The sequence below is a fragment of the Cryptomeria japonica genome, chromosome 1, assembly GCF_030272615.1.
Source record: "Cryptomeria japonica chromosome 1, Sugi_1.0, whole genome shotgun sequence".
Taxonomy (NCBI): Eukaryota; Viridiplantae; Streptophyta; class Pinopsida; order Cupressales; family Cupressaceae; genus Cryptomeria; species Cryptomeria japonica.
The window spans coordinates 56915784-56937714 of NC_081405.1; the positions used below are offsets into that span (position 1 = coordinate 56915784).

A 21931-nucleotide genomic window follows, 5' to 3' on the forward strand; every position below is an offset into this window, starting at 1 on the left:
CGTGTCTTGTTGGAGGAAGGAACCTTGAAACATTACCAGAAGTCATCACAAAGTTCTTCCTCTTATCATAACGACAAGCCAAAATTCTAGGCTAAAAATAAAAACGTGGTCAATGATGGTGTAACTGATGCAAAGCGGGTCCAAACCGTGGCCGCTCCCCCAAAATCCACCACCAATATTCATCAATTCAACAATCAAAACAATTCAAATCAATTTCAAAAACCTCACAACAATGTCTCAATCCAAGGATGACCACTCGCCCGTTTGATCCCAATCAACCTAAACCAAGATGGTATAATGAAAATGAGTATTGTGAATACCATCGTATCAAGGGACATGATACAAGAAAGTGTATGAAACTGAAGATCTACATACAAGATCTCATTGATAGAGGTGAGATTGAGGTAGCAAATGCAAAACCTGGTAATAACAATGACAAACTCAAAATGTACTAGGAACCCTTCCCAAAGCATGATAAAGGAAAAGGCTCATCATCTAACGCAATGGATTATGACTACGCTAATCACGTAACCGGTTTTGATTTTTTAGTAAGTCGCATTGAACCTGTAGACAATTATGTCAATGTCATAACCATCCAAGGAGTTAATCCTCCTTCTTCCCGAAGCAGACCAAATCCAGCTAGAATAGTCATTCAAGGTGCCACGCCTTCCACCTCCCATTTCTAGAATGACTGTAATGCAACTACACACCGAGGAAGAGTCACCATCCAAGGAGTTTCTCCCCCACCAAACCCCCCACCCATGTCTTCCACCCGCCGATATGACCTCCTTGATCAACTTGGGAAGACACCTGCGTAGATCTCCATTTTGGAACTTCTCAAGACTTCTCCGGTACATAAAGAAATTTTGGAACAAGCCCTTCTCCAATCACACGTTCCTGATAACATCAACGCCACCCAATTTCATACCCTCATTGGAAACCTTGCTGCCTAGCAGCACATTGTATTTAACTCCCAAGATGCTCCCGCAGATGAGGACCATAATAAACCTTTGCACATCGAAGCTCTCATCCACAAGCATAAGGTCAAACGTATCCTGATAGACGGTGGATCCGGGCTTAATCTGTGTACATACAAATTAATAAAACAATTGGGACTTTCTGAGGATCTGATAGACACATCAGGAAGGATCACAATAAAGGCATATGATGATGCAGAAAGAATTTCAAAGGGCATGATCACCTTACCTCTTCAAGTGGGCCCCATTACAATTGAAACCCCTTGCCAAGTACTCGATCTTGATCTCCCTTACAACATTCTCCTCTGGAGGCCATGGATTCATTCCTTGCAGGCCGTACCCTCCACCTATCACCAATGCATCAAATTCTCATATAATGGAAAAGTGATCACTGTCAAAGGTGATCCCCAACCTTTTCAATATTGCAAACTATTAGAGGGGAAGCATCCGTATCATTGCCCACTAAATAGACCTTCGCCAACGCCTCCATCTGACACATCAAATGTTGCCTCCGCATCATCCCAACCAAATAATCAAATCAAGATCTTGGAGAATGGTTGTGGAGAATACAAATTGGAGGACGTCTTATTAATAGGCAACCTCCCTCTCTCTCCTAAGTCATTTGGTAAACCAAAAGAGCTAAAAAGGGACCCGAAACTAGTCATGCAATGCCAAAACACCACCTTCCAGCAATGGGGCCCACTTGATAATGAGAACCTCGAAGCAGATATCTCTTCATGGCTGTATCGGGAAGAGGACGATGATCCAACAAGAATATCCAAAGAAATGTATCCAAAAGCATTTGCCATAGTTGAAAAAATGGGTTACAAAGGACACGGTCTGGGACTAGAGGAGAATGGAAGAAAAGCACCCATAAATCCTATCTCCTACAGATACAACAGAGGCTTGGGGTACACCCCGGTGCCTAAGATTACTATCGCCGGTGCCCCTTCTAGTCCTTCTTTGGATATTGAAAGCGCTGACGAAGAGGAATTCCACGAAATGCCTTATGAATACGAGAAAGATACCTTCTTCGATGCTTACACCAATACCATCACCCCCGTAACCCCTCCCACTTCACATGAGCTACATCTTGTCCATTCTAAACTCATTGACTGGGGCCAATGAGACAAACCCAATTTAGATATCTGCGTCGACGATAATGCTCCCATTGCTCTCCTAACAACGCAAAATATGGAAGACGGTAATAGAATTGAGGCTATTCAACTACACGAAAAGGGATACTTTGGTAGTCAAGTCAATGCCCTTATCCACAAAAAGGATAATAAAATAAAAAGATATGATTTCCTAGGTGAAAACCTCCCTGAGGCGCCTTTGGATGAACAATAAATAAAAACAAAGGGCGTAGCTGAAAGTGAAAACCTGGAAAAGGCACTTGATGATGAGGGATTTGACCTCCCTACCATTGGTTACCTTCCACAGGACAAATCAAATTTGTTGATAGAAGAAACAGACAGCATCAACATGGGCACCAAAGTCATTCCGAAAAATGTGCTGATTGCTAAATCCCTCACCAAAATCGAGAAACAAGACTTCATCAACTTCCTTATAGAGGTTAAAATCAAATTTGCATGGTCCTATTCCGATATGCCAGGGTTGGATCCTGCCTTGGTGGTTCACAATCTCACCGTCTGCCCAGATGAAAAACCTGTAAAACAAAAACTCCGCAAAATGCACCCGCATATTGCTCTCTTGGTCAAGGCAGAACTTCAAAAGTTGTTAGATGCAGAATTTATCAAACCCATAGACTATGCTGAATGGGTCTCCAACATTGGGCCTGTTGGCAAACTTGCTAGGGGCATCCGCATTTGCACAAATTTCCAAGATCTAAATATAGCTTGTCCTAAAGATGATTTCCCACTCCCAAACATAGATATGATTGTGGATCTTGCAGCAGGACATGAAATGCTATCGCTAATGGATGGGTTTTTTGGATACAACCAAATCAGGATAGCAGATGAGGATCAACATAAAACCGCATTCACAACACCATGGGGTACTTTTTGTTACCGGGTCATGCCTTTTGGCCTTAAAAATGCTGGAGCTACATATCAACGGGCGATGACAACAATTTTTCATGACCTCTTGCACAAAATTATGGAGGACTATGTGGATGATCTGCTAGGCAAATCCAAGACAAGACAAGAGCACATCCCTATTCTAAAATAAATCTTCGAAAGATTGGAAAAATACAAGCTGCTCCTAAATCCTAGAAAGTGTGTGTTTGGCGTCACATCGGGAAAACTACTAGGATTCATTGTTTCCTGTAGAGGCATCGAGGTTGATCTCGCAAAAGTAAAAGCTATTATGGAAATGCCTCTGCCAAAAACTCTTAGACAACTACGCAGTCTCTAGGGAAAACTCCAATCTGTCAGGCGTTTCATTTCACAACTAGCTGACAAGTGCCATCCATTTGCACATTTGTTACGTAAAGACACAAAATTCAAATGGGATTGCCTCTGTCAAAAGGCCTTTGAAAAATTAAAGAATATCTAGCATCACCTCCAGTTTTGATGCCACCTACCCCTGGAAAACCCCTCATTTTGTACATATGTGCTACTACAGTGGCATTGGGGGCATTACTGGCACAAACAGATGATCAAGGGAAGGAACACACCATTTACTACATTAGTCGGACGTTGGTAGGATATGAACTCAACTACACCCCCATTGAAAGAGCATGTTTGACATTAGTATTCAACACACAAAAACTATGACACTATATGCTAAACAACAAGACAAAATTAATTGCTAAAATTGATCCACTTAAATATCTCCTGTCAAAAGCTGCTCTCACTGGCAGAACGACTAAATGGGTCATGCTTCTAAGTGAGTTTGACATCGAATATGTGGACAGAAAGGCAATCAAGGGACAAGTTATTGCAGATTAGTTGGTTGAAGCTCCTACACTCAAAATGGATCGGGGGCAGGAATATTATTGGTCACACCTCAAGGAGATGGCATCCCCAAATCATACAAGATAGTCTTTGCATGTACTAATAACATAGCAGAATACGAGGCCCTCATCACATGTTTACGCTTGGCTATCCACTGGAAAATAAAGGAATTACAAGTTTATGGCGATTCCCAGCTCGTCATAAAACAAGTCACTGATGAATACCAGACAAAAGATGATAAACTCCTTCCCTACCGTACCATGGTTGAAGATCTTAAACAACATTTCATGGCAATCAAGTTTGATCAAATCCCATGAACAAACAACAGGGCTGCAGATGCAATGGTCACCATTGGCTCCCTCCTTCAAATGCCAGCACATAGTCAGAAGTGCAAGTTCTTGGTCGAGCAATTATTTATACCGGCATACGACCTACCAGAATCTGAAATGGTGTGTGTTCTCGTTGGTCTAGAGTCCCCTTGGTACCAAGAAACCTTCGCTTTCCTCAAAGACAACACCATTCTCCCACATCTCACCAAAACCCAACAACAAACTTTCATCCGCCGATGTGCCCATTACACCATCCTTGTAGACACCTTGTTCAGAAGGCATTTTGATGGTTCCCTCCTAAGGTGTTTAAATAAACAAGAAGCCGAATGGGCATTACGCAAAGTACATGAGGGCATCTGTGGGGCACACTCAAGTGGACTCACATTGGCTAAAAAACTTTTGAGAATAGGATACTATTGGCCTAAAATGGAAGAAGATGCATACAACTATGTGAAGAAATGCATCCCTTGCCAGCAACATGGTGACAAGATTCATGTACCGTCACAAGAATTGCAACCATTCATTACACCATGGCCCTTCTCATAGTGGGGGCTCGATCTCATTGGGAAAATCCACCCTTCATCTTCCAACGGACATAAATTCATTATCACTGCCACCGAATACTTCACCAAGTGGGTAGAGGCTATTCCTCTTACTTTCACCACGGGCAAGCAAATATCCAAATTCATCCTGAACTACCTAATTTGCCGATATGGCATCCCAAAAGTTATCATCATAGATAATGGTAAACAATTTAAAAACCAGGATGTCAAAGAACTCTGCCAAAAATTCAACATCCAACACTGCTTCTCCACTCCATATTATCCCCAAGGCAATGGCCAAGCTGAGGCTTCTAATAAAACCCTAATAAAAATCCTCAAAAAGACAGTCAACGAAGCAGGCCGTGATTGGCACCTCCAAATCCATCATGCATTGTGGGCCTACCGCACCTCCATCCGCACCCCCACAGGTGCCACTCCTTATTCCCTAGTATTTGGTTCTGAAGCTATCCTTCCCCTTGAGATCGAGATCCCCTCTCTAAGGGTATCGCTGCAAAACATCCTACCAGAGGAAGAATATAGAATTGCCCGCTTACAAGAGCTAGAATTGTTAGATGAAAGGCGCCTCAAGGCCTTGAATCATCTCCGGGTATATCAAAACCGTCTGCGCATGAGTTATCATAAAAAAGTCAAAACCCGAGAATTCTAAGTTGGTGATCTTGTCCTCATGGAGAATTAGAAAAATCTACAAGAAAGAGAAAAGAAAGGCAAGTTCGAGCCTAATTGGCTTGGACCATATGTAATCACAGCGAAATATGGATCAGGAGCTTATCAGTTGGCTACTCCTGAAGGCGATCCTTTGGATGATCTGATGAATATCATGCACCTCAAAAGGTTTTATGCTTAGTCCTCAGAAAGTCTTAAATTGTCAAAAAATAAAAAAATGAAAAAAAAAAGATCCTGAAAAAATTGTCACTTTGGTGCAAACCTGGCAAACAGGCACCTTATGATACAAAAAAATTAAGAAAAAAAAGAAAAAATTGGAAAAAAGAAAGAAAAACAATTCGTGGCGCTATGGGCAAGTATCTTGGTGAAAACCTTTGTGCAGGTGCCAAGGTAAATAACCGGATCCACTGTCTATCATGTCGATACTACAAATCATCTGCCATCCAACCCACCCATGCACAACATTCCTTCTTTTCCGCCTCCCAATAAAACATGTGTATGATGATGAGTCTTTGCCTAAGTCATGAACAAGAAATGTCCCAGTGAAACTGAGCTTTTATGCCTCTGTATAAGCTTCAAGAAGTCTTGAGAAACAATCCCAAGTCCATCCTAGTTCTACTCTTGGCAAGAGGTATCATTTGGTCGCAAGGAAGAGACTTGTTAGATTTTGTTAGATCTTTTCATATAGGCTTGCAACTTTTGCCCTACAACTGCCACTATTTATGACTGCCTGGGTTCTTCCATATCCAGGTATGTTATGATAGGTGCATACTGGGGCATATTTCATAGTATGGCATGTTTTGGATCCTTCTTGTATAAACCGGCAACTTGGTACTAGTGTTTATCAACACTTACCTTCTCGTGTATAAGAGGTATCGATGTGTTTGAGGGTTTCCTTGCACGAACCCACAACTTTGCATTAGTGTTTCTTAACACTTGCATTGTTGTGTGCAAGAAATTCCCATTTGTCTGGAGAGTCAGTCCACGCCCTGGGTTTCTCATGGCATCTTGATTTCTATAAGCAGTGGTGCAAGTCACTCAGGGCAACATCAAACTAGGTTGGCTCTCCACATTTGTTGTGCACAAAATCTCACCATCATTCCATCAAATCCTAAACTCAATAATCCCATGGAGTTCTCAATTGCCCCCATTTTCCTCCGCGGTCTCGCATCTCTTATTCTTCTTTCCAAATACCTCACGACTACTTCATATATCTTCCTCATTTATCCCTTCCACCCTAATTTTTCTTCCTCTATTTTTCTTTTTTTTCCTCACATAATCAATTCTGATTTTGATCATGTCTTATATAGGATGAATCCTTCCTGAAACCAGACATTGTGATCTGATCATGTCTTATACAAGATGAATCCTTCCTGAAACCAGACGTTGTGATCGATCATGTCTTATACAGGATGTATCCTTCCTGAAACCAGACGTTGTGATCTAATCATGTCTTATACAGGATGAATCCTTCCTAAAACCAGACGTTGTGATCTGATCATGTCTTATACAGGATGAATCATTCCTGAAACCAGACGAGCTGATCATGTCTTATACAGGATGAATCCTTCCTGAAACTAGATGCTCTGATCATGTCTTATATAGGATGAATCCTTCCTGAAACCAGGCGTTCATTGTGATCGATCATGTCTTATACAGGATGAATCCTTCCTGAAACCAGACGTTGTGATCAATCATGTCTTATACAAGATGAATCCTTCTTGACACCAGATGCTCTTATCATGTCTTATACAGGATGAATCCTTTCTGAAACCAGACGCTGTGATCAATCATGTCTTATACAGGATGAATCCTTCCTGAAACCAGACACTTTGATCATCTTTGTCTTATACAGGATGAATTCTTCTTGAAACCAGACTGAATCTAGATCTTATCAATCAAATCAAATCAAATCTATCGAGATATCAATTTCGCAAAACTCCAAAGATCAAATACCTCAATTGATCTCCTGAGGGGGCATCACCATACCGTAATCTATAAATCAAGAGCCGGGGCATCCTATCAAACCAATATCAACATCAAAACAAGATTATTCTTTGAATCAATGCGTCATCACACCTCGCTTCAAAGAGGGGCAAAATGTAGACACTTAAAAATAATTATTTTAATTATTTTTAATTCCTCACATAATTAATTAATTAATTATGTTAATTAAAATTCTTCTCAATATTAATTAAATATAATTAATATTGTCACTATAGCATATGATTGATTTATTTAATAAATCAATCCCTTTCTTTATTCTTCTAAAAAATCAAATCCTCACAAATCTTCCTCTTAGCTAATTAATTTCAATTAATCAGTTAACCTACATGATTCCTACAAATCATCTTCTTAATTCATCATCAACCTAATAAATTCTTCTAGAAACTCCCTAAACTCACTTAACATTATTCTTCTAATTTTTTATTCCCTCCACTCATTCTCTCTCCTAGTCAAATTCTCCTACAAATATAAATCCCACCTAACATTTCCTCTAATTCCCCTCCTAATGAGTCGTTAATGGCTAATCATCATGATTAGCCACAAAGTCAACTCTTTGTCCTTTCATCCAGCCACTAGCTTTAAATGCTCTTTTTCTAGATGAATGTAAGATTTTCGAAATCTCACATTCCTCTAGGCATTTCCCTCTCCCAAGGAATTTTTAATTCCTTTTTATTCTTCTAATCCCCATAATATCCATTTTTGGAGAATTTTTAATTCCTCCAATGCATCTTGTAGAGTGTGGAGATACGAAATGCCTTTAAGGCATATTTCTTGGTCTCCACACCCTCTCTTGGACCTTGTGTGACCTCACAAGTAAATCTTAGCCCTTCATCTTGAATTCATCCTAGCCATCTGTTTTCCTCTCCTCTTCCTATAAAATAGGGTTCCATCCCTTCATTCAAAACATCTTGAAATCCAGTAAGCTTATGCTACCCTTTTGAGCCCAGGAAATCATCTTGGCAACTTGATCATCTCATCCTTATCATTCATCCTTATCATTTTTGCACAATATTGGAGAGCCATCCACATCCAACAATCAAAGGAGCACATCAAGTGGAGCATTATCAAGGGGCACCTTCACTTCATCAAGCTCAATTCGAAGGAGAAGGTAAAATAGCAAGGTGAAATGGTCTTTTTATGATATTTTAGCATTCTGCATGTTTATTTCGTTATGTTTTGATCAGTTTACCTTTCAAATATGTTTTCCCCTCTTCAAGAACTAAGCCTTCCTTTCACAAATTGCCCACCACATAGGCAAGACAACACAATAACATAGGTCACTTCAATAATATTAAAATCCCCATACAAGATTCAAGTGGTGGTAGACATTAAATTGGCAATCCACCTCTAGAGGGTATATCTATTAAAACATTTGTAGCATCCTAAAATTGCACCCCTTGCAATTTTCAACTGCATTTGGGTCTTCACCTCAGTGTTTGCGCCCCTTGGCCTGATCGAAAACCTGATTATGCTCTTGCACATCACAAATACCAAAATTTTCAAACTTGCACTCATCCTGCACCTTGATCCTGCCCCAAAATAGGGTAGGATGAGGGTGTGGTGCCATGGTCCTCCCTAAATGGAACCTAATTCAAACCCTTAAACCCTCTCAAATTTGGACGGGATTTCTCTCTTCGTGTTGGCCTATATCAAAAAATCAGTCAATTAATCTGACATGCAAGTATATAAAGAGGATTGCCCCTCTCATTTGATGATCATGAAAAATAAAGAAGCATTCAAGCACACAAGAGATCAAGCATTCAAGCATTCAAGAGAAATTGAGCATTTTCAGTCTTCCTTCAAGCCTTGGAGCAACAATAAAGTCAAGATTCAAGCATTGAAGTGGAGATCTACATCCTATTTCATGAAACCCTAATTCCATGTGGAGGCAAGCAAAAATTCACAAGGAGTTATAATCATTTCATTTTCAGTCATAATTCAACATCTCCCTCAAAAGGAGAACATTTCCTTTCAGTCATTTCAATTACATTTGTCTCAATTTCATGGTTAATTCCAAAATTCAGGTTTGACCAAAGGCAAACCCCTATTCCCAACCTATTTCCCTTTCTTTCTGTGTGCAGGAAATAGGTGCACAATTGTTCTTCTGGAATTAAGATTTATTTGTGGAGATGGAATAACTCTTTTCGACACGTGGAAAATTTGGAGGACCAAGAGGCATTGCCATGACCCTCGCTATTTTGGGTAGTTTTCATAGGGTAGATCCGAATCAACTCACATTTCTCAGATCCAGGTGCATGACTGAATCCCACATCGACAACTCAGTATTTTCTCAGTTTTGTCTTCAATTTCAACACTTTACTCTAAATCAATATTTCAACTTAGAAAAGAGGGAAAAACACATCATAGTCAATTAATCTACTTAGTATTTAGTCCTTATCTAATTTGTGATTGAATCTAGTGGATTCCTCCCCTCTTTTGAATGTAAAGGCCATCTCCCAATAAAAGGAAAAATTGATTTGGTGATTTCTCCTTCTATGTTGCGAATTGCCAAATCAAAAATTTCCCCTTTACAACATCAAAGCCTAAACATTAACAACTATAAAAATATGGTTATAATGTTAAAAAGAGTTCATAATGGTTGGTTGGTGGGATGTAAAAGTACAAAGTTGTGTCAACATTTAGGGCAATTTATTAGCACAAGTGAATTTAACTATTTCTAACTAAAAATCAAGTTTGGTCAAATATACGAGTTAACTAGAACTTAAAAGTACAAAGTTTGGTTAGGTTATATATGTATACAACTTTTCTAACCAAAATCTTTCACTAAATGCATATGTAGTACCACATTGAGACCAATTTACAAAAAAATGAAAATATTCAAAAACTTGGCGTTCCAACAACTCCTACTGACATAAATAATATTATTTTAAAAATATAAAAAATACCCTTTTGTAGATCTATAAGTTTACTTTTCAAAAATATATTTTTTTAACAGTTTAATTATTATTTAATTTTTGTTTTTAAATTTTTACTAAAAGTGGATTATCAACACTAGAATGTAAGAGTTGTTATCGCGCAAAGTAAAAATATTTAAATTTTTTGAAAAAAGTATGATACACTAGATAAACGATCCATCTCAAGATTGTACCATTTTTTTCTATTTTAGATAAATTGTCAAGTCAAAAGCTAAAGTCGAATGGAAATTGTTGATTTTCAATACACAAGCATTTTAATATATATTTTAAGAATGTATTTATCAACATTAGAAAAAATAAAATCCATGCACTAAAATTGAAAGTAAAAAAAAAAATACTATATAAAGAGCGATGTTCCATGTAACTTCATTTTTTGAACATTTAATCAACAACTAAATTATGATGTTAATTTCAATATATATATATATATATATATATATATATATATATATATATATATATATATATATATATATATATATATTATAATATTTTTTTTATTTTTTCAAAAAGTAGCAAACATAAAATACACTAAAAAGGATGTATATTTTATTAGTTTACATCATTTTAATATTTAGTACATATATGTCATTTTTAATTGATTCAAGTTAAAATGTTGGATAGGTGTTGGTCATTTCCTTTATAAAAGTGTGATCTAGCTTGTACTTGGAGGGTGTCAAACATGCCTCGTCAACTAAGTGTTGATGCCCCATAGAAAAGAGAAGGTGATAATACCACCTAACCTACTTCATGGTTACTACACAAAAAATAATTAGCAGGCCAAATGACATGGCAAGCTATATAAACTTAAAAAATTGGATAAATCTTAACCTATTGTAAATAGAGAGTGTGCAAACTTAAAAACTATTTAATCTAGTGTTTCAAATGACATACTTATAGGAAAGGTCCAGTAGACCTTAAACATTCTAGGTTACACAATTTAAAAACATGTGTCAAGAATCATCTCCTCATTATCTAACTCAACCAAATAAAATTAACTATTTGACAAAAGAGCACCACTTGATTCAAAACTTTTTTATGTAAAAATCAAGTTTGTTAGGTCTCCATTTCTCAAGCACATATTTGTTCTCTTCGGAGTACCCTAGTGGGGAATGGGACCTTTATTGCCCAACTAAAGGAGGGAAAGCATGTCGGGAAGTGTTAGTTAAAGGATGCTCGATAATAATGATGCCTTTAATAGAGCTCTCACATATTTTACTTCACAAAAGGTCTCTTAAAGAGGAAACGAATAGATTTTCAAAACTTTAGAAGTTTTAAAAATATCTCGAATCCCAACCCCTAAAGCTTGAAGAAGGCTTTGGGGGAGCATATTTTTTCGTAGACTTTTTGGCTTTGTGATTAATAATATGCAATCTTTCCTCTTCTTTTCAAACAAGTTACAAACCATGATGAATTGTGAGGAGGGTTTTAGGTTAGTAAGACCAAAGGATAATCTCAAAACCAGGATGTTCAAAGGATGGACAATTATAATAAGTGTTCAAAAAATTTAGGTACACAACCCATTGACCATATCTTATTTACGAATTTACATATACATAGTCTCATTTAAATATGTGGAGAGGTCCATGTCAGCACAAACTTTCCACTGAGGATGATTTGAATATAATTGTTTAGGTTCAACACAAACCATAATTCATAAGTAAGAGGCTATTTGACTGAAAAAAAAATGGCAAAGGCAACCCAAGGAACTCAACCCAAACGATAGTCTAAAATTTATTTTCATTGGAGACAACTAAGTCCTAACCCAAGGTTCAAAAAATATCAAAGAAGAATTACAAGCGAAAAGCCATGTTTGAGAATAGTCTCACCATGATTGGATTCAACAAAATGAAAAAGAAATAAACTTTTAATAAGATGTTGCACAACATAAAGGTGAATCGTATGTGAACTCCAAGCCTAGTCCTTGAACATGTTTTTAGAAGGCACTTCCCATAAAATGCTCTATTTCAACATGGAAGTATAGCTTGTTTTGTTTTATATTACATATCACATTTTGTTTTGTATTGTATTACATATCATATTTTGTGTCTCTACAAATGAATGGTTCATATTTCAATGGTTCTCTTCCATAATTGTGATTTACAAATCCTCAATGAAGAGAGATTCTCTCACAATGGGAAAATAAAACTAGTCTATTTATTGAAAGGATATATTTACCACAATTTGATATGATCTTTGCTTCACAATAATCCATTTTTCATTATTGCTAAATATATTGACTAAATTTTATTACACAATATGACTAGTTTGTATTTTGTTATTATTTTGTACCATGCTTACCAAAATCCTTGTCTATTGCAAAGATTTGACTCCCATATTTTAGTAGTGTTTGAGTGGCTTACCTGCAGAATGTGAATACCATAATCTCTGAACTGCCTAATTTGATACTTGAATATATTTTTCCTAACATTATTTTAACTTGATGTTGATTCAAAATGTAAAATTACATTTTCCAGAAGATTTATGTGATAATTACACCATCAAGATTATTGTTTTTGACTCTCTGTGTTTCTAGATAATATAAGCAAGGGAAGATTAAAAATAACATGGGTTCCAAGGTGTAGTGGTTAGCACTCTGGACTTTGAATCCAACGACCTTCATTTATTGGTCAAATATAAGTTCAATGCGTACAAGATGATGCTAATTTAAATTATCTTATCATTTTAAAATTTGACTTTTCATCAGAGAGATAGTAAAATATAAAGACAATTGAAATGTAATTGATGGAAAAATACACTAATCACTTCTCTTCCAACTTTAACTATCAATCAAATTTTTATAGCAAGATGAATTTCAATTCACTTCTAAGGATTTAATCAATCCAAATAACATTATAACAAAAGATGACTATAATTTCAATATACTGTGTAATTAGGAGGGTCAATGATTTGTATACTAGTTTTTATTTTCACATATTTTGCATTTCTTTCTAGGTTGTATCTAGTGATTGGTTCTTCCAAATATAAAAATGATAAAAAATCTGGAACTTTCATAATTTCTATTTAACAAACTTGGTTATTAGTACTTGCGTTAGGCAATACTATTGTAATGAGTTTTTTGTTTTTCCAGTTAACTAGTTATTAAAAAAATTAATTTGAACCAATCACAAACAAATTTTCACTTTTAACTTTTTCAATCTTTTTATTTACCAAAGTCTAATTGTACAATTTTTAACATTATAAATTACGAAAATTATTTTTCTGCCGATAGTAAGATATAGATAGATACAAATTTTGAGATAAAGAAGTTGTTACACTGATTATTAAAAATATAAATAGAACTAATTGATTGGTTTCAACTCTCTCTTTTCTCTAATTCAACCCTAAATAACCTTCATCCTAGCCCTAGTTCCAATTGTACCCAATTAAAACTTTAACCCTAATTAAAATTATAATGCTAATTCTAAAACTAATCCTAATTCTAACCATACTCTAAAGTTTATCATAACTCTAATTATAAACCTAGCCTTAATTCTAAATATAATCCAAATTTTAGTCTAGCCCTAATTCTAAATGTAATCCAAATTTTAGTCTTGTTTTTTTTTTACTTTGTTTTTTAAATCAACTTTGTCCATGTTAACAAATAATTATTTATTCATTGAAAGTTCATTTAATTATAGAATAATATATTTTACTTTACTTCAATTTAATTTTTTCACTTTACAATTTTTGAAAAAATAATTTTAATTTATTTATATTGTTTACTCAAAAATTACTATTATTTATAGTTATTTTACTCATTTCAAAATTATTTTATTTAATTTTCTTAAAAAAAAATTATTTACTTAAACTAACTCTTTAGCAAATGAAACATTTATAATAAAAGTCTTAAATAATTTTAAAAATTCAAAACTAAAATAAGATAAATATTTAATAAATAAAAAGGTTGTTTATATAGGAATAAAATATTTTTTAATTTTATCACATGGATCTAAAACATTTTATCATATATAATCTTTTATTTTAATTTATATATTATGCTTTCCTCTTTGTCCCAAAAATTAAAATTGAAGCATTCCTTAAAAAAATATTAAATAGAATTATTATACTTTTTTAAAAATTTAAATTATAAATTATTTCAAAATAATAACAAAAATACATTATGTAAGATAATATAATAATAAAAAAATACTATAATAATTAAAATTACAATATTATTATACCATCTTATATTATTTTTCTATTAATATTAAATTATTTTTAATATATCACATATTTTTATTATTATTATAATATTTTAAAATTAGTATAAAATTATTATTATTATATTACTATTTTAAAAAAAATTAAATATAAAAATATATCACACTTTAAAAAAATTGAAAAAATATAATCAAATTTTAAAAACAAGGCAAGTACTAGCTAGTACATGATACTTATTTTAATGTATATGTAGATTTTCAGTTTTTATCAATATTTCACGATTCATTTGTGATAAATTTAAATTCTATTTTTAAAGTGTCTATTTTTATTAAAATAAATGATTTTATTACTTGATATTGGTTTTATTTTATTCTCACCTATATGCTTATGAGATGAAATGTCATGTGACTAAAATGTTCTTTTCTAGAGAATTCAATATATTTCCTTTCACTATAAAATCTTTTCAAATAGTTAATATTAATATAGATCAAAACTATGAAGATTGCATTAGATGATGCTAATTATTTTCAATAATTTTTGTACAGATTTTATCATAAAATCTAAATTACCTAATATAACCATTGCATACTCAGATGCCCAGGTGTAATTGTAAATTTATTTATATTAAATACTTAAATAGGAAATAGTCTGTTCCAAAATTCAAATTTAAATATAAAACTGTCAAGAATGGGATTTGAACCCATGCCCTTTCGGACCAGTACCTGAAACTGGCGCCTTAGACCAACTCGGCCATCTTGACATACCATATTAATCGTTTATTTTTTATTAATAATATCATAATTAAGCAAGCCAGTGAGCCGGAAGGAAAAAATATGGATATTTCTGTTATAATTAATTTAACAGCTATTTGTCAAACGAACCATATCGGTGCTGTGGTGTAGTCGGTTATCACGTCAGTCTTACACACTGAAGGTCCCCAGTTCGAACCTGGGCAGCACCACGTTATATTTCTGGCATTTTTTATTTCATTAATTTCATTAGGTGCTGGCACTCGCTGTTTTTTCATTGTAAAGCAATCATAAAAGTCAAAGAAAGTCAAAGAAAGTCATAAGAATTATAGAAAAAAATTGACAGTTTAACATTAAGTGTAAAGTAATCATAAAAGTTAAAGTTAGTAATTAGTGATTAGTGATTAGTTACTACTTTGCATTTTTGGCATTTTTTATTTCATTAGGTGCTGACATTCGCTATTTTTTCATTGTAAAGCAATCATAAAAGTAAAAGAAAGTCATAAGAATTATAGAAAAAATTGACAGTTTAACATTAGATGTAAAGCAATCTTAAAAGTAAAAGTTAGTAATTAGTAATTATCTTAAAAGTAAAAGTTAGTAGTTAGTAATTAAAAATTAAAGAAAAAAATGTTATTGCGATCTATGGTCTAATGGATAAGATGTTGGTCTAGGAAACTAGAGATTTTGGGTTCAATATCTAGTAGTCATTAAAAATTAGTGTCTTTAAAAAGGAAAAATGTTATTCCATCAAATTGAGGTGTCACCAAAACTGAATCAATGTTGTAGGGGAAAATTCCTCAAATTCAAGAATTTGCAAATTTGCTGCCAAACTCTCCATATAAACTTCAAAGGAAAATAGGCTTTAATATGAAAGGAAGGTGCCATTAAAATTATTTGGGTATTGGCCTTTACATTAGAAAGCCAAATCTACAATTTTTTGAGAAATTACATTCCAACGACGGATAAATTTTCATGGTAAGATCAATAGAAACTAATGATTGGACAAAGATTAGAAACCCTTTAACCCTATTATTTAAACCAAATGCAGTTTTAATAATTGGCTAAGTAGCCTACTCTAGCGAATTAAAGTCCCATAGACCCTTAAACTAACAAACTCCTTTCTTCAAGAGATAATATGCATGCCTTTGGAATGCAACAACAAGAGGATGACCTTGATATTGGATCAATTTGTTCCACCAAATTGAGGTGTCACCAAAATTGAATCCATGTTGTAAGGAAAAATTCCTCAAATTCAAGAATTTGCAAATTTGCTGCTAAGCTCTCCATATAAACTACAAAGGAAAAGAGGCTTTAATATGAAAGGGAGGTGCCATTAAAATTTTATCCACCCACTTAACATTTTACCATTTATTTTTGGTTGAGGCTCAGATAATGCAAAATTAAACCAATTTTTTTCAAGGTTTGTCTCCCTTGATCACTCTAATTATATGTTTGGCTACTACACATACCCCTTGAGTTTGAGGATCCAAAAGGCCCAATTCACCTTTAGATTTAGGTTGGATACAATGCAACCATGAAGTGTACTAAAAACCAACATTACCACTCCAAGAAAATGTCGAACAATTTTAATAAGATCATTGTAACTCTTTTTGGAGGGCATCCAACAAGAAGAGTAATAAACATGTGAAGCCAAAAATATTCGATTCACCACTTGAATCTTACCAGCTAAGGATATAAAGTTATTTTCCCAAGTGTATAATTTCATTTTGACTTTATTGAGAAACCACTTCCACATATCAGAAAGAGAAACTCCCAAACCAAAAGGGATGCCCAAATAGTGATAAATTTGATCATGTTCGACTTATTTCCTTTCCTTACGAATCCAAGGAGGAATATGATCCGTTTGTATCAAGAGAAATTCAATTTTATGGTGAGATAAATTTGATTCAGAAACTAAACAATAAAGGTTGAGAGCATCCATGACATTATTAAACTCCTCTTTAGAATTTTAAAGGAACAACATAATATCATCAATAAAATGGGAATTTATCACAATCGAGTTGTTAGGGGCGGAAATACCCTTAAGCTTGTCCATTTGATTATATTTTTGCAACAGATAGCCAAGAGCATCAACAACTAGAGCATAGAGAAAAGGAGACAAGGGGCAACATTTCTTGATTGAGTGGTGCAGAGGAAAGGGCTTGAGCATCTCCTTGTTTATTATCAGTTGAGCATTGGCATCTGAGAATAGCATTTCAACATGTTTCCACAAATTAAGACTAAATCCCAACCATTGCAACATCTTGAGAATAAAGTTCCAACACATTCTATCATAAGCTTTATCGAAATCCAACTTCACAAGGAGGGCGTATTGGCTTGATTGTTGTGCCCATTCAATGGTTTCCCAAGGAAGGATAAGATTATCAAGAATAAATCTCCCACCAAGAAAATCTATTTGTTTAGGTCTAACAATATTTTGTGCAACTAGTTTGATTTTGGCAGATAAAGCTTTGGTAATAATTTTGTAGGAAGTATTAAGCAAGGTGATAGGATGCCAAACAAAAATAGCGTCTTCATTTTTCCCTTTAGGAATGAGCTTGATAATGACTTTGTTAATAACAGACCCTAGTGAACTAGCTTCCAGATGGGTAAAAGCACACACTTGCGTCACATTTTAGGCCAACTAGATAAATTCAGTTGTAAGTGTTTTAGCCAGAACCATGCCCTATACGCGTGGCACCGAAATGACAGTCTAAAAATATTTCAGCCAAAATTGTTTTTATAAAAATCGGGAAAATTGAACCCCCCACCATTTAGTAGCTGCTGCTTGGTGAATTCGACTGAAATCATTAGGACAAAGATTCGCCAAAACAATCAGTGAGCCTACCAATCTCTCCTCAAAATTTCAAGTTTTTTATTTTGCTTCCTTTTTTTGTTGTTTAAAAAATTGATATGTATGTTTTATGAAATTTCATTGAAATAAAAATATTATAGGGTTCTAAATTAATAAACTAGAAAAAAATAAGGTTCTAGCCCTTTACATAGTAGAATAGATAAAATAAAGGACAAAAAAAAATCACCAATAAAAACTAAACCTTGAAACAACATTAATTTAAAGCATAGTTCTTAAATATCATGAGTAAGAATACTTGATTGAGAGTAGAATTTGGAAGTATTTCATTGACAACCTCTATTTTTTCATATAGATACATAGATGACATGTTAAATTATTATTCAACTTTGTAACTAACTTCTTCCACAAAGTTTTCAAAGAATGAATAAAGAAGTTTTATCTTTATCTAAGGTAATACTTTGTGGTAAACCATGCAACACCACCACATCATCAAAGAATGAATTTTTCACCTCTCATGTACCACTCATTTCCTTGCAAGGAATAAAATTTCCTCAAGAATTTTCTAACCACCTTAGTGTACCCACATATTGGGGATGATATGTGAGCTATGAGCAAGTTGAGTGCTCAAACATGAAATGAGCTGACAAACCAATAATGAAATCCATAGATACCTCCTCCCACCTTTGACGTGGGATAGATAAGGGTTGCAGAAGGCTTAGAGTTTTAATTGTCTTCTTTTTATTGTATTATGATTAATCATGTATATGTCTTCTTAATTGTCTTCTTAAAAAAAACATAGAACCCGCACAGGTTTGCAATTATTTTGGATTTTCCCAACATCGAGAGCAATTTTCAACAATGGCACCCCGTCGAACAGGTAAGATTTGATTGGTTTGATTATTTTTGTTTGCATTTTAATTAAAGTAGGGTGTTTAAATTGATTTAAGTTTTGTTTTTATTAATTTGATGTTAGATTCTTCAAGCAATCCCCAAAAATGATATAGACAACAAAGACCTCCTCCTGCACAAGCAACTCAAGAAAACCCTATTAACATTGCACAAGAGCAACAAGAAAACCCTCAAAATCCTAAAAATGCTACTCCTTAACAACCACCACCACCACCCCGAAACCCTCCACATCCTCCATTAGATCATGTAGATGCCATACAAGAGGATCTCATCAATCGCCTTACATAAAACAGTGCCCAAATTTCTATATTGGTGAATAGGTTGAGGACCTCTAGGCTTGAGCACCACCACTCAACCCTTGCCAAAACACTAGAAACAATGGCTAATAGTGCAAATGAGGTATCTAGGGAGGTTACGAAATGAGGTTCATGGAGGGATAGATGTCGAACATTTTATGCGGATGGGATGTCATATGATCAAGTGAAGAAAAAGGGCATAGGTAAAGCTGACATATGTGCTCTTTTCATCGATCCTGTTACCAGTAATAACCTAGAACTAAATACAACTTGGTTTCCTATACATTGGTGTGTTCATGATAGGTTGAAAGAAGCTTTTTGGGATAGGTGATATATGGTCTTTGACCAACCACCTTGTAATAATTGGGAGGTGCCTCTATATTTTTTGAGAAAGTTGTATTGTGAGTTTATCCTCGGCGAGAAGCCGAATTACTTTGACATTTGACAATTTCAGGGTAGAGGGAGAGGCTTTGTGCAGGATAGACCTGGGGCCCATAGGGTGGTAGACCCACAACATAGGAGGCATGCATCTCCTAAACCCATGGTTCATGTCACTGTCCCTATATCCTTGAAGGAGTCTATGGAATTACAGACTCTTCAGGCAACTACATCATTGACTGATGTCATTGTTCAACATGGCATATAGCTGGTTGGAGCAGAGGATGTACCAACACTTGCAACACCTCCTTCATCAGCGACACCTCCTCCATCAACAACACCTCCTTCCTTAGTGGCACCTCCTTCATCAACAACACCTTATGCATCATTTGGCATGAGCCAACCCATTCAACATATGTGCCCCACCTGCTAGGGTGTATGTTCTGGTGTAGACACTAACGCAGATGAGGATGGTTCAACATCTCATTCATGTACATGTTGCGGGAGTAGATGCCATGCTTCCATTGTAGAGGATGTGGCCCTCATTGACGAACTGCTCAATATGTTGTACCCTCTTTATCAGACATAGGTGCGTTTAATTCTGTTTATGACATGTTATCAATCAAGTGACTAAATCTTATAAAAAGAAATGAATTTTTAATTTTAGAACAATTTAAAGTGACATATAAATAAAATGCATTGCAGGGTGCAACAAGTGGTGGGAGTACACCACATACTATTCAGTCGACTCCACAGTCACGAGTAGTTTCGCCACCAAAGGTAAAGATTTGTAAATTTGGTAAAAATATAATAATACATTGGTTTCAAAATATCTTTTGTTAATTATATGTATCATTACTTGGTATTTTGTAGGGCTTATCATTTGCTGAGATGTCCCAACTTGATGATATCATGCTTTCGGCCATTGACTTTGGCCAAGATAGCTATGCGGTACCATTTAGATTTATATATTTTTGACTTAAGTGATATATTAAATACATGCTCTTTTCCCTTATGTTAATTTTTTTTCGTTAGTTTACCCCACCTGCCTCGAGGACATCTTGTGTGAGAAAGCCATCCTCTAGCACTCTGAGGCAGAAAATGATATCCTCTTAGACACCCAAATGACAAAAGGTTCTTCACTACAATTTAAATTCAATTGTTGAAATGTATTATGATTAAACATGTATATGTAGATATTGATAAATGCACTTAATTTATTTATTCTCTATACAAAAACATATGGGGTTTACAGAATTAATGAATGCACCTGATGTCGATGAGGTTCAGTAGAGGGAAGAGGTGATATTTTCATATTCACTTTGGATTGCATTCTTGCTTGTTCGAAATAACTAAATCCTTTTATGTCTATATCATATGTTATCATTTTTCATATAGGAAATGGTAATAGCTACATCAGATTCGACTAAGCCTCCTAAGGTTACATAAGAACTATACGAGGCTTCGGTGTGCATTTTTTCTACATATGTTAAAAATATTTGCTTTATCTAGTTTTTCAACAACTTTGGGTTATTAACTTGTATGATTGTCTTTAAACTATTCCAGGCCCCTTCCAAACTTCCTACTGTTATTCTACCATTCCATTTCAGTAGAAGTCCTACACGTATATTTTGGGATCCAACACGACGAAGGGAAAAGGTATGTCTGTCTTAGATCAACTCCTTTCCACTAAGGGCAAAACAGAGTTGAAACTGTATAGTTAACTCCTTTTGGATCACTTACCATGGATATAGGAAATGGTCGTAACTGATTCATCTATGACTTTGCCTCCTACGACCACTAAAGATCCATCTGAGGCTCCAGTATGCTTTAGTTTTTTAGTCTATTCATTTTTAGTTATTATGTGTTATTTGACATATATGTTATTAACATGTATTAATGTTGTTTTACCAGTTACAACCTCCTTCAGGAGATCTCACAGATCCTCAGCCTCACCCAATTGCAGAAGACATAGATGAGGTAATCAACATTTCAACTTCAAACAATTTAGAGTTCAGTATTTAGTTATTTTGATGTTATATTGAGAAAATATATTTGATTTGACATTTGAATTGTCCTTGTGCAGCCACCTACAAAGCCACGTATTGCTTCAAAGAGGCTTGATTTTGATGATCTGCCACAGTCATAGATACCGATAGAGACATATAGTTATAGTTGTGGTCATTGAATGACCAATTTTTTTTTATATATTTGACATTTGTAT

General features: G+C 34.7%; 2 non-coding genes across 2 annotated transcripts; one reads left to right on the top strand and one right to left on the bottom strand.

The window, feature by feature from the left end:
• Positions 1 to 15236: 15236 nt before the first annotated feature.
• TRNAL-CAG (transfer RNA leucine (anticodon CAG)) lies at positions 15237 to 15317 on the bottom strand. Its single transcript has one exon. It is a non-coding gene; the product is annotated as a tRNA-Leu (tRNA).
• A 127-nt stretch (positions 15318 to 15444) lies between these two features.
• Positions 15445 to 15518, top strand: TRNAV-UAC (transfer RNA valine (anticodon UAC)). Its single transcript has one exon. It is a non-coding gene; the product is annotated as a tRNA-Val (tRNA).
• The last annotated feature ends 6413 nt before the right edge of the window (positions 15519 to 21931 follow it).